The sequence below is a fragment of the Larus michahellis genome, chromosome 7 (assembly GCF_964199755.1).
Source record: "Larus michahellis chromosome 7, bLarMic1.1, whole genome shotgun sequence".
Taxonomy (NCBI): domain Eukaryota; kingdom Metazoa; phylum Chordata; class Aves; order Charadriiformes; family Laridae; genus Larus; species Larus michahellis.
The window spans coordinates 1,007,947-1,020,988 of NC_133902.1; the positions used below are offsets into that span (position 1 = coordinate 1,007,947).

General features: G+C 38.8%; 1 protein-coding gene across 1 annotated transcript in view; it reads right to left on the reverse strand.

Moving 5' to 3' along the window:
- Window positions 1-6,282, reverse strand: part of SPNS3 (SPNS lysolipid transporter 3, sphingosine-1-phosphate (putative)) — a 34,504-nt gene extending 28,222 nt beyond the window's left edge. Inside the window, exon 1 of the mRNA XM_074594372.1 lies at window positions 6,139-6,282. The gene's annotated coding sequence lies outside the window, so the exon portion shown is untranslated. The remainder of the gene's footprint in view (window positions 1-6,138) is intronic.
- Between the last annotated feature and the right edge of the window lie 6,760 nt (window positions 6,283-13,042).

Consider the following 13,042-nt stretch of genomic DNA (forward strand, 5'->3'; position numbering starts at 1 on the left):
ATCTTCACTAAGGTCTCAGTGAGTTGCCAGAGATAAAAACAGCCTTTCTACAGAAGAGAGGGAAAGAAAAAAGGAGACTCTCATTTACTAGACCGGGTACATATCTTTGACTTGAGCCCTCCTCTACCACAGACTTCCTGTGCAACTCTGGACAAGTCATTTGCTTTCTCTGCACCTCAGATCCTTATTCCTGACACACACACACATCCCTGGCCTTTAAAACGGGGCTACCTAGCCCTGTCCCTGCCACCACCCATCTGCTTTGCACTGGCCAGATCTACACCCAAAACAAAATCCTTTCTAATAACGTCCTGAGTCAAATCAGCAATTTAAGCAGAAGACTCACACTCCAGACTGCTTGCTGGTTTTGAGGGGTTTTTTTAGGGGGTAAATACCAAACAAAGAAACAAACAAACAAAAAATAAACAAAACAAAAAACCAACCCAGAATGCTACAGTAAGCAGAGAAAGCGAGACGGAAACAAAAACACTTTTCTTGACCCCTGCTAGAGTTGTGCACATTCCAGAGTTCTGAATTGTGCAATGGGATTTCTTCCCCTTTTCCCCCAAAAAAGAGGAAGAAAGGAGGACACACAAAAGCGTTCTTGTTCTTTCAGGGTGTGCAGATACCTTTCTTCCCTGGCTTTCTTCTGGCTACTCAGATTTGAAAAAAGTATTCTTACTTAATTCTTCCAGCATTGGTTTTTCTATTGTATTAATTATTTTTTTAGACACATAACTAGTCACATGTCTTTTGAGCCATTTTGTGGATTACAAAGTTCAGAAGGTAGTTTATTTTTTGCATCTGTTAATAAAGTTTAAAGTGAAAGTTAACAGAAAAGTGTAAGAGTTTAAGAGTGAGCCAGCTAATTGGAATGAATCCTGATGACAGTTTATGACTCATGTATGAAGACAAGAGTCTATGGTTGGGGTTTTTTTTAAGAACTGTGTGTTTCATGCTTCAGACTAACTGAAAAACAAAATAGCACCTAGTATTTCTTGGCCATTTTGTAAAATGCCCACTCCTTTTCTTTTGTGTGCTCAACATTGTAGTATTTCATTTTGTCTTCAAATCATGAAGATCTCGTTCATGAATCAGAAGGCATGTTTAATTTAATCATGGATAAGTCTATATTAATTTTATTTCAAGGGGGTCCCTTTTTTTGGTAAGATCTTAGCTCACGACTTTCTAAGGAATGATTTAGGTATAAACTGTGGGCATGTCTCCCCACTCCTGCTGAAGAGAGCTCCACGTAAGTCAGCTTGTGTCTGAAAACATTTCAGAGTGTGTCAACTTACTATCAGGAAGCAATTTTTGCTCTCTATTCAATATTATCGCTATTGCCTTTTTCTCTACTATATAGAAGTTTCACTGAGTAAATGTCACATTACCTATGCACCCCACTGCTTTATTAAACCAACGAAGGCAAAGAGTTGGCTATACTTGGGAGCAATAAAGAATCAGCACAACTTTGTAGAGATTAAATCTTTATCTACATCCACAACCGTGGATTTAAAAAAAAATAATAAAACAAACCAAACAAAAAAAACCTGCAAAAAATACTTTGAAGAGTTACAGTTGGCTTTAAAGATGTGCAAGGCGAATGCCATCTCTGCTTTACTTCAGCCCAAAAACAAGTGTGAAGAGGAGGCGGCGGCAGCTGCTCCCCTGCGGCCCCCGGCAGCCGCTGCAGAGCCGCGCTGCGCCGCTTGGTGGCGCCCCAACACCGGCACCGGGCAGCGCCTGGCGCCCCCCGCCGCCCCCCGCTCCTGCTGCTCAGCGTGCAACAGACGCTGCCTACTGCGAACGAGTTATTTACTTTTTTTAAAAGCAAAAGAAAACCCAACAGCAACAGGCAGAAGTAGAGCCTAAACAGGGTGTTGGAGACTCAAACTGATGAATCTCAACTGCTGGGGCAGAGGTTCATTAGCAATAGGAAGTGAAACAGGCCGAGTTGTGCTATTTTTTGTTTTTTATCTGTGTTCTCTTCAAAAGCAAGGCAGTAGTGGATCTGGGCTCTATATCCTTTAGTAGGAATATTTTCCATATTTGATGCCCAGCCACATCTCAGACCTTGTAAGGGAGGCTCCACAGGGCAGCTCGTCAGGATTTAACTCTCAGTCTGGATAGCTTAAATGTCTCTTGATTGAAATGTCCTTCAAGTTTCTGGGGCATATCCTAGACGGTTCTCAGCTCCGGACATCTGCTGCTAAACTTGATATTTATAGACAGTTAAAAGCAGATTTCTAACTAATACTGTTACGGCAAGAACTCAGGCTTTCCTAAAATGGAATTTCCAAATTCCACATTTTCCAAAGACAGAGAGTTTAAAAAGAAAATGCTCCTCACAAACACCAAACCACCAGGTCTAAACTCCTCTCAAACTCTTGATTCCCCTCTTGCCCTTCATTAAAGCTTCCAGACATCACTTCCACTTTATGCTTTTGATGCTATACTAGCTGGCCAGTTTTCTGTCTGCAGCACCAAACTTGGGACCTCAATGCTGAATATACCACAATTCTGCCACCGTTACTGGTACCAGACATCACCCGTCCTTCACATCATCCCCCTTCTCCCCCTCACCTCAGTGTCACAAGCCATATCCTTCCACCCACTCCATTTTTCACTGCTGGGTACAAGTCTCCAATTGCCTCTAGAAGGCCCTCTTTGACTTAGCCTTACCCTGTCAGTTTTTATAGGCATCATTCTTTGATAGCTGTCCTGCCTTTAACTGCCTATTTGGCCTTTTCTCCAATTACGATTTTCATGTTCATACAGACAACGCCATGCCAAAAAATTCCTGTAATACTTTGTCACAAACCACTTTTGCTGTGTGGGCTTCAGAATGCCCCTATACAATACACGTCAACTTTTGTTAGGCAAGACTACAGTTCATTTCTTTATAGCCAAATACCTTCTTTTTTCCTTATTTGTTCATTTCTGTCAGTCAGGATATGGACTGACTGTCTTGGAACAAAGCACAGTGTCTGCCTACATAGCTTACGTTAGGGGTGCCAGGTGCCAATGCAATTTTAAAAGTAGCTTTTTATCCCTATCGTACTCCCTTCGCCAGCTCTGTTCTGTCGATGGGGCATTTAAGCATGAGATCTCAAAGCTGTGTCATACAAGAAGTCACCAGCAGTTAAATCCTGCTATAGTAGCAGCAAGTCAGAACCTGTTTATTAGAGGCATTTGGCACTACTCCACACACACAGCAACGTATTTTCTTACACCATTCTGAATCTGGCTGTGGTACCAAAAGCTGTTCTGATGGCTGAACCTGACAAATGCAGCTGAGACTCCGCACGTGAACATGCACATTTGGTGATAACTAGAACTGGTTGGCTGATAGCCAGCAGGCCAAGCCATGGGAGTTTTATGTGTTTAGGAAGCTCGCCTGTTTCAACTAGAGCATTCAAATAAGTTCTCATTGACTATTACTCATCTCGAGTGTCCTGTCTGTCTAGGCACCCACTCAGCATCTGGGCAGCAGCCCTGTTGTGTCTTCATGGCTGCACTGCGTGCTCCCCGGTGAGACTGAGGAGCTACCCTTTCCTGGCCACAACCCTGCCCTGTGCTGCCATTCTTATTAGCAAGAAACAGGCCAGTGGGGTGGGTCGGAGGCAGCTAATGAAGAGATGCCTCGTGTGCTCAAAGGCAGGGCTGTGCTAACCCACTAAGACTCGTGGAAGCAACAAGGGTGAGAGCCGCTGGTGTGTTCCTGTCAGTTTAACTAAACCCAGGTGAGACGCTGCCAACAAACCTGCCATGCCTGCAATCCAGATAGCACTGCTTATGGACAACTGATATGAGAGCTTCCAGTTTTCCCTGAAAGGATTTTCAAGTATTTACTACAAAATGTCTTTGCTTTGAATGTATTTATTTATCCAAATATGCTTTAATGGTGGATGCTGCCGCATCCGTGAACAGCTTTGGAGGTTTTGCCAGAGCTTTCCCAGAAAGCTACATCAGAAGGTGCATTAATAGTGAACCAAGATATCAGAAATATATAAATTGAAAAATATTTTATTAACCTGATTAACTCCAAACCATTTCTATATATGTAACGAAAAGAAGCTTATTAACCCACTGAATAGCAAACAGCAACAAAGTCTATGAAAGAACCGAATATGGAAATAATACTCATCGTTGACTAGATCCACCAATACTCATTTTAGGAAGAAAGAAACAAGCTGCTTTTGGTATCTAACCTCTCTCATGCATCACCCAGACAGAGAACATATAGTAACCAAAAGAAAATACATGCTTGTGTGTATTTGCAAGCATATATGGGAATGGTCTGCATTTTGAGGTATACATATTTTAAACCTATAAATATTTTAAACCATATTTTAAACCTCTAAATCATGAGATTCTGCAAATAATTGAAATATGGGTTGCTGCAAGACTTAGCGATTTTAGTGTCTGACAAGATCAGAAAAATTAAATTTAACATAATTCTGGTAGACAGACAGCTTAATAAATGCATGTCTGGGTCTACCTGAAATATTCCACTCCAAGGAGATTCAAAGACAATGATAATGACTACCAAAGAACTGCAGAGTCACAGAGACCTAGGAAAGAGGCTATGTTTTTTTAAAGGTTTGTTACTCTGGTCTCTATTTGAACCAAGGCTACACAATAAAACACTTTTGGTTTTGAACCCTGTCTGCAATGATAAAACGTAAAGATGAAGTTGGACCTAGACTTTAGTTTCTGGGCTGCATGTGTGGAGGGGTGTCAGTTTGACCTACAGTCTAAACAAACAGTGACCAAGAGCAGGCTACTCAAGTAATGTAATCATGCGTAAAATTCAGCGTGATTTTCAGTTTCAGATACATTATAGAATCAATAGTCTATCCTGTTCTCGTAAAAGAACATATTGCAAAACTCCAGGGATGACTCATCTACTAACATGTATATTTTTTTTTGTATTTCAGTCCTCTGGATTGATGCACATTTCCCAAATTGTTATTCCCTTGGAATATACAGCCTGTACTGGCCAAAAAGGAGGGAGCCTGAGTGCTTTCCTTCCAATGGAAGTTTGAGAGACTCTGCACCTGCAGCTTACTGAATCTGCTCTATCTCAGTGTATTGCTTGTGGCCACATTTAGTGACGATTAACATTCAGGTAGAACCTGCTAATGAGTTAAAAAACTGTTATGAAATACTGAGTACTTTAGAATAAAATTTAGCAGCTGAATAATCAAGACTAGAATGCCAACAATTTTTCTTCAGACTTTTGCAGGCAGAACTAACAGTATGAACCATTACTCAATTTGCCTGTCCCTTGCCTTTACATGCTTCTTGTGGAAAAAAATGTAGCAAGGAACTGAACCATCCAGACCAACAATCATAGAATCATAGAATCATAGAATTGCTGAGGTTGGAAGGGACCTTTAAGATCATCAAGTCCAACCTTTAACCTACCCTGACAAAAGCCACTTCTAAACCATGTCCCTAAGTGCCCCATCTACCCTTTTTTTAAACACCTCCAGGGATGGTGAATCCACCACCTCCCTGGGCAGCCTGTTCCAATGTTTAATAACCCTTTCAGTGAAAAAATGTTTCCTAATATCCAATCTAAACCTCCCCTGACGTAACTTGAACCCGTTTCCTCTCGTCCTATCACTTGTCACCAGTCATTATGAATCTAGCACACTTGATGAGCAATTTTCTGTTACCAAAAAAACTTCACGAAAACCAGCTGGACCACCTGTTCCACTATACACTTAATTGGAAAATATCTGCTTGCAAGATTCTCATTCTGTGAATTTCAAGAAATACTACATTTTTAGTTATTGCATCCTTTTTACCTCCTCAGCCTGAATTTCCTTTTAAAATGCTTTCTCTCACATTGTCTGGCTAATAGCAGAAAACACAGTGTGGATCCAGCTTAAGCACACTTTAGCCTTGTGATAGCAGCAAATAATATTTACACTTTATACTCTAAAATCCACTTTATTCATTATTACTGACAAATAAGCTATATGTAACTTTAAACTTCCTGGAATGCAGATCATGCTTTTGGTTAGGCAGGGAGGGTAGTTCAGACTCCTCTCCTGCACACCTTTTAAATTAGGAAATAAACTACAACTTTATGAAAAATTTCTTGGGGAGCTTAGCTAAATAACTCACTTCACAGGTGACATTCTCCTTGGTTGTATCCATATAATCCTGCCTCAAAAGGTATAGCAGAAGAAATTACAGTTCCAACAGATAATCACAGAGCAGTAAAAGATGAACACACTCCAGTTCTATTAACTGTTCCTTCCTTCTTCTCTGGGGAAAAAAAAAGAAAGAAAGAAAAGAAAAAATCTTCTTTGCAAGTGAGAACATTTTGCAAATGTTCTCAAACAAAAAAAAAATGTACAGTCACTCACATCAGACAAAGGAGGAAGCTGCACATCACTGACACAGAGCTTCCGCTTTGAGCTGAGATTTATTCAAGCACAGAACAGCTCGTGGAGGTCAAGAGAAGGGAGGCATTATAGTTACTATGCACCAAAGATACTATTTTGCTAATCAACTTAACTGCTTTTGCCTTTACCAGTTTTTTAGCTCAAGCTTACTTTTATTGGTGTATCTGATAACTGGTTTTCTTGTATGTTAGGATTCTGGATGCTTCTGCCGTAATTATAGCAGAAAAGGGCTGTGAAATCTGCATGGATTTTGGAAGAAAACTGTGGAATTAAATGTCTGTTTAACCAATGCTTTGACTTTTCTACCTCAGTGAAACATTCATCCCCAGAAGAACCATTAGTTGACCACTGCAGTCTTCATTTCTATACACCAGAGCCCTCTTAATTAAGGAGACAGCATAACAGATAAGGAGCCATTTATTATGAGTAACGACAAACAGACAAGCATTGACAGAACAAAAATGGAGGCCTTTCCCTATGAGGCCTTTTCCTTCCTAGCCTCGCTACCTCCAGACTGAAAGAGAAGACTATTCTGCAAGTGAACACAGCATTTTAATCACTACAGAGAATGTTAAGGTTAGGGTTAACTAAAAACTTGAATAAACATAGATTTAAATAAAGAATAATCTAATTTAATATTGAGAATGTCTACTTCCCAGAAGAGCATTCCTGCATAAAAAAAAATTTACAGTCACTCTCAATGCTTCCAGTAAGGCAAAGTGCCAGCTGTATTCACCCTTTTGAAAGGCTAACTGCATGAACTCCCTATAGCCACGCATAATTGTTAGCACTGGGAAACATATTCTGCCAGCAACAAAAGAAAACTTTTCTCATTTTGAAGCTCCTAGTTATACTAACCCCATGATGCTGACAGTTATTGTGCAAATATTTGGAAGTTCTTAAAGTTATGAAGCAATTTAGATAGGAAATTTGGATTAAAATATATCTATACTGTCACTGATAGCTACTCACCTTAGGCAGAGGGTAGCTTGTACTCCAACAACAAAAGAACAAATGCAGAAAGTAGCCAGTCACTCTTTTCCTGGGCATCTTCTGTTTGATTTTAATCAGCTAGTGATAAAGAAGTTTGTAAAATCCTTGGCCAGTCAAACATCTGCTTTTAATGAAACAAAACCAAAAAAATCCATGAGCAAAAAAATATGAAGGATAGTGGATCAGTTATATTGGTTATATCTGGGAGACAAAGAGTTGGGAAGAATTCCTTGCTCTGCTACCAATTTCCTTTGCTAAATCAAAGGGACCTCAAGTCTCGTGCTCTAAAGCAAATGGTACCATTGATCCTTAAAAGGGAGAAAGAAAACAATAAATATTAAAACTTTGAAACATTTATGCAGTTCTACTTAACATCTGATTTTTGTTAAATAACGCACAAGATGTTTTCAGGCTTCAGCACTTGGTTTCTAAGGCTCTGTTTTGCAAACAATATTCTTCACAAAATTTGCAACCCCAGTAATAAACCCACGATATGAATAATTTATATTTATTAATTACTTAGCAATACTAAAATAAAAAGTGGTCATACTCATTTCTCACGCTTCTATTCTATCTATTCATTCCATTCATAACCTCCTTCCATTCACTTTTTATACTACCAGTAATTTTACCTATCTGAAGGTGGTCTCAAAAGGTGTTTCATCTAAAATTAAAAGGTATATGAACAAAATCTGGCCTTTCTTTCTTGCCTGGAATCATGGCATGTGGTATGATTTGGCATGCCAAATCGTGGCATTTGCACCCTTCACACACTTTCGATACAGCGTAATAATACAGAATTCTCATGCCTTTAGTAGCTACTTTTGCTTAAGATAAGTTCAGCACCAGTGAAAGAACTATTATCTCTTTGCTCCTAGGCGCCAGCAACCAGCAAAGTCTCTACTTCATACTTCAGAGTAGCTTTTAAGATGCTTTTCATTAACACTTGACGCTTAGTTTTTAATCATGTTCCCTTGTTATGTAACACTGTTGTCTTAAGCTAAAAATAATACATAGCAGAAAATAATACATAATGCTATGACTCTTATCAATAATAGCATTAATATAAACTTCAGCTGGTATATTTACTTGAAAAAAGGGTTTATGAGAATTTATTGTAAATCCCTAAGTTAAATGAAGCTAAGAAGAACCTTTGTTTCAAAGTCTAGAACAGTTGCAGGAGTTTAACTAGCTTCATCTGACTGCAGTCACTTAATTTTCCAAACTGTAAAAGAAAGATTTTCTTTACCCCACAACAAGGTTTATGTTAATAGAATGTTTTCTGACTTAGTTCATTAAGATGTTTCCTTAAGAAAGAATTAAAAGGTACAGAATAAGGACAGTGTAAATCAGCAAAGTGATTAATCTGTTCAAAAAAGCCAAATATAACTCAAGCAACCTGTGTTTTCACTGCCTCCATTCCCCCTCCGACCTTTTCTCCTCCTCTGAGTAGTTCATAGTGTAGCTCGAACAGAAAAACAAACCTGTCATGCACAGCAAGACATTAAGATCAGAAACATCCAGCACTGTAGCAAGATCGCAGCAAGAAGTTACCAGACTCCACAGGTCAGAGGCATTCATCCCTTTTGTCCATTCACCTGCTTCCAGCAACAGGCCGTCTTGGTATTTCCTTCTCTGCTTCAAAGCCCAGTTTTTCCTTGAGCTTCTGTTGAAATTAAATTCAATGCCAGAGTACCTGTCTATATTGTGAGAATTATGGTAGTATAATTTTGCAGTAGAGGCAAATACTGTATTATATGATAGCACCACAGCCCACAAATGTCTGTAGTTACACTATCTTAACCTGTTTTGCTTCCCCTATGGGACTAATCCTTGTATATTGTATAACTGCATTCACGTTAAGGGATTTGCCACTTGAACTATACCTGTGTAGGTTGTGTTGCTTATACTCATGTACAGCCCTTCTGCAGGTTACATTTACATCCATTGCTCCGTTAATCTCTATGGCAATTTGCTATGAAATACCTACCCATCATGCATACATATTTTCTTCCCTTTTGTGCACTGTACTAATTTTGTACTAGCAAAGGCGCTACAACGTGTCATGTACAAATATGAGTATATCTCAAAGAACTGCAAGTTTACTGTTCTAGATGATTCCAGGAAAAAAATAACTTTGTTGCCAAGTACTTTGTATACCTCCTAATCAATAATTTGAGCTAAGTGGTATGAACTATGATGCATTTTGCAAAATGCGAGCAAAAGCAAAGAATTCACCAGTTAAAAAGGCGAAACAATTCTTAAAGTCTCATTCTTTATTTTAAACCAAGTATGTCTGTCCTTTTAAAAACAGCCCTATTTAAAATAAAATGTGAAATAAGGGCAGCCTACACGACAGTGAAATCTGGAATCACTAAGTACAAAATATAAAAGCAGTCCAGGCTTGCTGCAGAAATTTCAGAGAAAGTCAAAACACCAAACTGGTGGGTGTTACTGAGTAAGTGGCTAGAAATAGTATGTTGAGTGCTGAACCAGCTTTTTACAACACTAACTTCATCTGCAGGTGCGGAAAAAAAGTGAATTCTTCATTTCAGTTTATTCAACAAGTTTATTTTGATTACTGGTTCATTCAGAGATGAGAACTAAACTGGGATTTGAAAATGAAGCCAGCTTGTTTTCCCCTTTTCCAAACTATGAGCAAAATCAAGATGCAGGATGATTAATTCTAACTTGTGGGAGGATAAGATCTGGTAGTATTAATATCTTGGAAGTTGGGTGAGCTAAAAACAAATTTTCATCTCTCATTAATGATTCCTTTGAGCATTTTAACTGAATCTCATCTAAATGTAACTACAGAAACCATCAGTTAAAAGCTCACAGCATCTAATAAACAAAAGATCTCAAATAGTACTTAACGACTTAAGATAACAATATCAAAAGTTTGAATAAATATATGACTGAGAAAAGTAATGTCCTGCCAAGCACCAGGAATCTGCTTTTATTTAAGAAATGGATTAAGAATTATAAATGTAAAATAAGATTAAAATAAATCATGTAAATTAATATTTCCTGCTTGCCATTTTAAATTATGAATCAATTATTTAAATCTCTGGTTTAAGCCAACAATAGAAAAAGGAAGTAGTGAAAACAGTATTTTAACTTCTGGCATCAAATTTATATACAAATAACCGTCCTCAAATATATGCCCTTGTTTTCTTCAAGTAAGAATACTGATGTTTATTTTCTTACAGTAACGGATGAGCATTTCAGAAAAGGCAAATCAATTACTACCTGCCTCATATTTCACATCCTTGTATTTGTTCCAAGGATTGAAAACTGACACAGCGGTGCATCTCGCGACTGCTTTCCATCAGGTATATTAAACTGATTGTCAATTAGGTCAGGCTTTGCAGGTAGCAAAGCAAAAATTTCTCACACTCAGTCCTTTAGAAATATCAGCTAGGACACTGCAGTTTTCATTTCAGTTTAACCCTTCCCATAACTATTTTGGCACTCAAGCCGGTCTTTCATCATTACTTTCATTTCTGCTGCTTTCACTTGCTGTCTTATTTTGAAGTCAACTGTTTCTCACTAATAATGAGGGAAGAAATCCAATGTATTCTGAAGAAATTACATCCATGTTGTGTAAAGTGAACACCTCTCAGGTGGGAATTTTACCCTGATCCTAACATTAATGACTAGGCAAAGTTGCCATTTCCCAGCTGAGAATGGTATCTGTTTAAGTAACAGTTTAAGCTTATACAAATAAAGTTTAGAACAAGGTCATTCTGGTTTACACAGGTCTTAAATAGTGCCTTCCTGCCAAAAGTCTGTGTAAACACCACCATAAGAATCCATAAGGATTTCCTGCAGTTCCAGAGGCTGTTTTACCACGACCATTCCTGTCAAGGCTGATTCATACCAGAAATCTTCTCCAAAAGTCACATCAAAACACTTTGTTAGGTGCCACCCTTCATTGAACAACTTAGTCAACCTCTACATACCTTCTCCCTGGCTCAAACAATCATTTTCCACGCTTCATGCCACAACCGAAGCCTTTATCTGTGGTTGGTGACCTAGGTGGAATACTACAGGATTTATTAAGGAATGACGGACAGACACATGGTGAGGTTTGAACATTAAAGCCATTGTGGTTTCATGTATCAGGGAATGAAAGTCAGGATCAGCTCCTATTTCTGGCTCCAGTGCAGACTTGCTCTGGCATCTTGGGCAAGACATTTAGCACCATGGACTGCCACACATGTCCATCCTAACTATTTGGGCTCTTCCAGAAGAATGGAGATTCTTACCTCTACAGGAGACCATCGAGGATTAGTGTTAACCCGGCAGGGCTCTGATCTTAGTTGGAGATCTAAACAGTGCTACAATACAAGTAAATATAAACATTTTCATCATACTGTGCAGGGAGGTATGTTCTGAAGAGATGTGTTGTAGCAGCTGCAGCAATTCCTGTACCAGGTTTCTCTCTGTTTGCCATGCTACTGATTCACTGGTCCATTTTTTCTAGGAAACCCCCCTTCTTCACACACACACACACACACACACACACACACACACACACACTTCCCAGTGAAACATGAGCCCAACAACATTTGAGTAACAGATAAACTTTTGAACCTGTTATGTAGGAGTAGCCTTGAACTTATGCAAAATACTTTTGGCCAGACTGATGTGTTCAGACCAGGTTTAGTCCTCTGCTTTATTTATAGGTCATACTTAATTGGAAACAAACCAGCTTTTAGTCTTCGTTATACTCTTATTCTTATTCAAGCCAGCAGGGAGCTATGAATCAAAGACAAAATACAGTGAATTGCTGTCTCCTTTTTCCCAAATTCTCTCTTAACAAGGAATTTTCAGAGCATTTGCCTTTATAATACACATCCATGGTACTGGCCAAATGTTACCTTTGCACACAATATATGAAGAAATAATTTGGATTTTACTACTCGCAAACAAACTCAGTCAAGGCTTATTCAAAGAGAGACTCCTTAGAGCAAAATACTTCTGTATCAGTGAATGAACAGCAAAAACAAGTGCAAGGAGGCAGAGCAGTATACCACAGCTCAGCAAACTGGCACTTTTTCCTGGTGACAATTTGGGTCCAGAACATAAGCCCTTAATAACACTTCGCCTTTACAGTTAAGAAAACAACTTGTTTGCTAGACATAAACTGCAAGAAACGCAAGCCTGCAAATATTATAATGGACATATAAATGATCCCTGTTTGCCTAACAGGAACTTTTTTCAAAGCTAAAAACTGATAACCTCACATTGCTACCATTTAAGATGTCTCTTCTCTGACTCCAGCATGTAAAATTAGATGAACATTGCAGAACATGTTACAGGGAGCTACGTCTATCTTACCATCATCTTTTTGTTTCTGCCAAGAAGCTGAAGTAGGGGAGCAGATGTTGCAAACAGTGTGAATCCAGCTGGAAGACTCTCTACTGAACAGAAACTATCTACTAGTGTAATCTGTGATTTGTGTCATGGATGAGGAAGCAGGGGAGAAAGTCAAACAAAAGACATCACATTCAGGCAAAGTAAGGTGCTGAATGTGAAACCTTGATCCTTTTTAAGGTGACAGAAGAACTCCCAGGATTTCCTATTTTAACCATGAGATGAACTATGATGATAATATACCC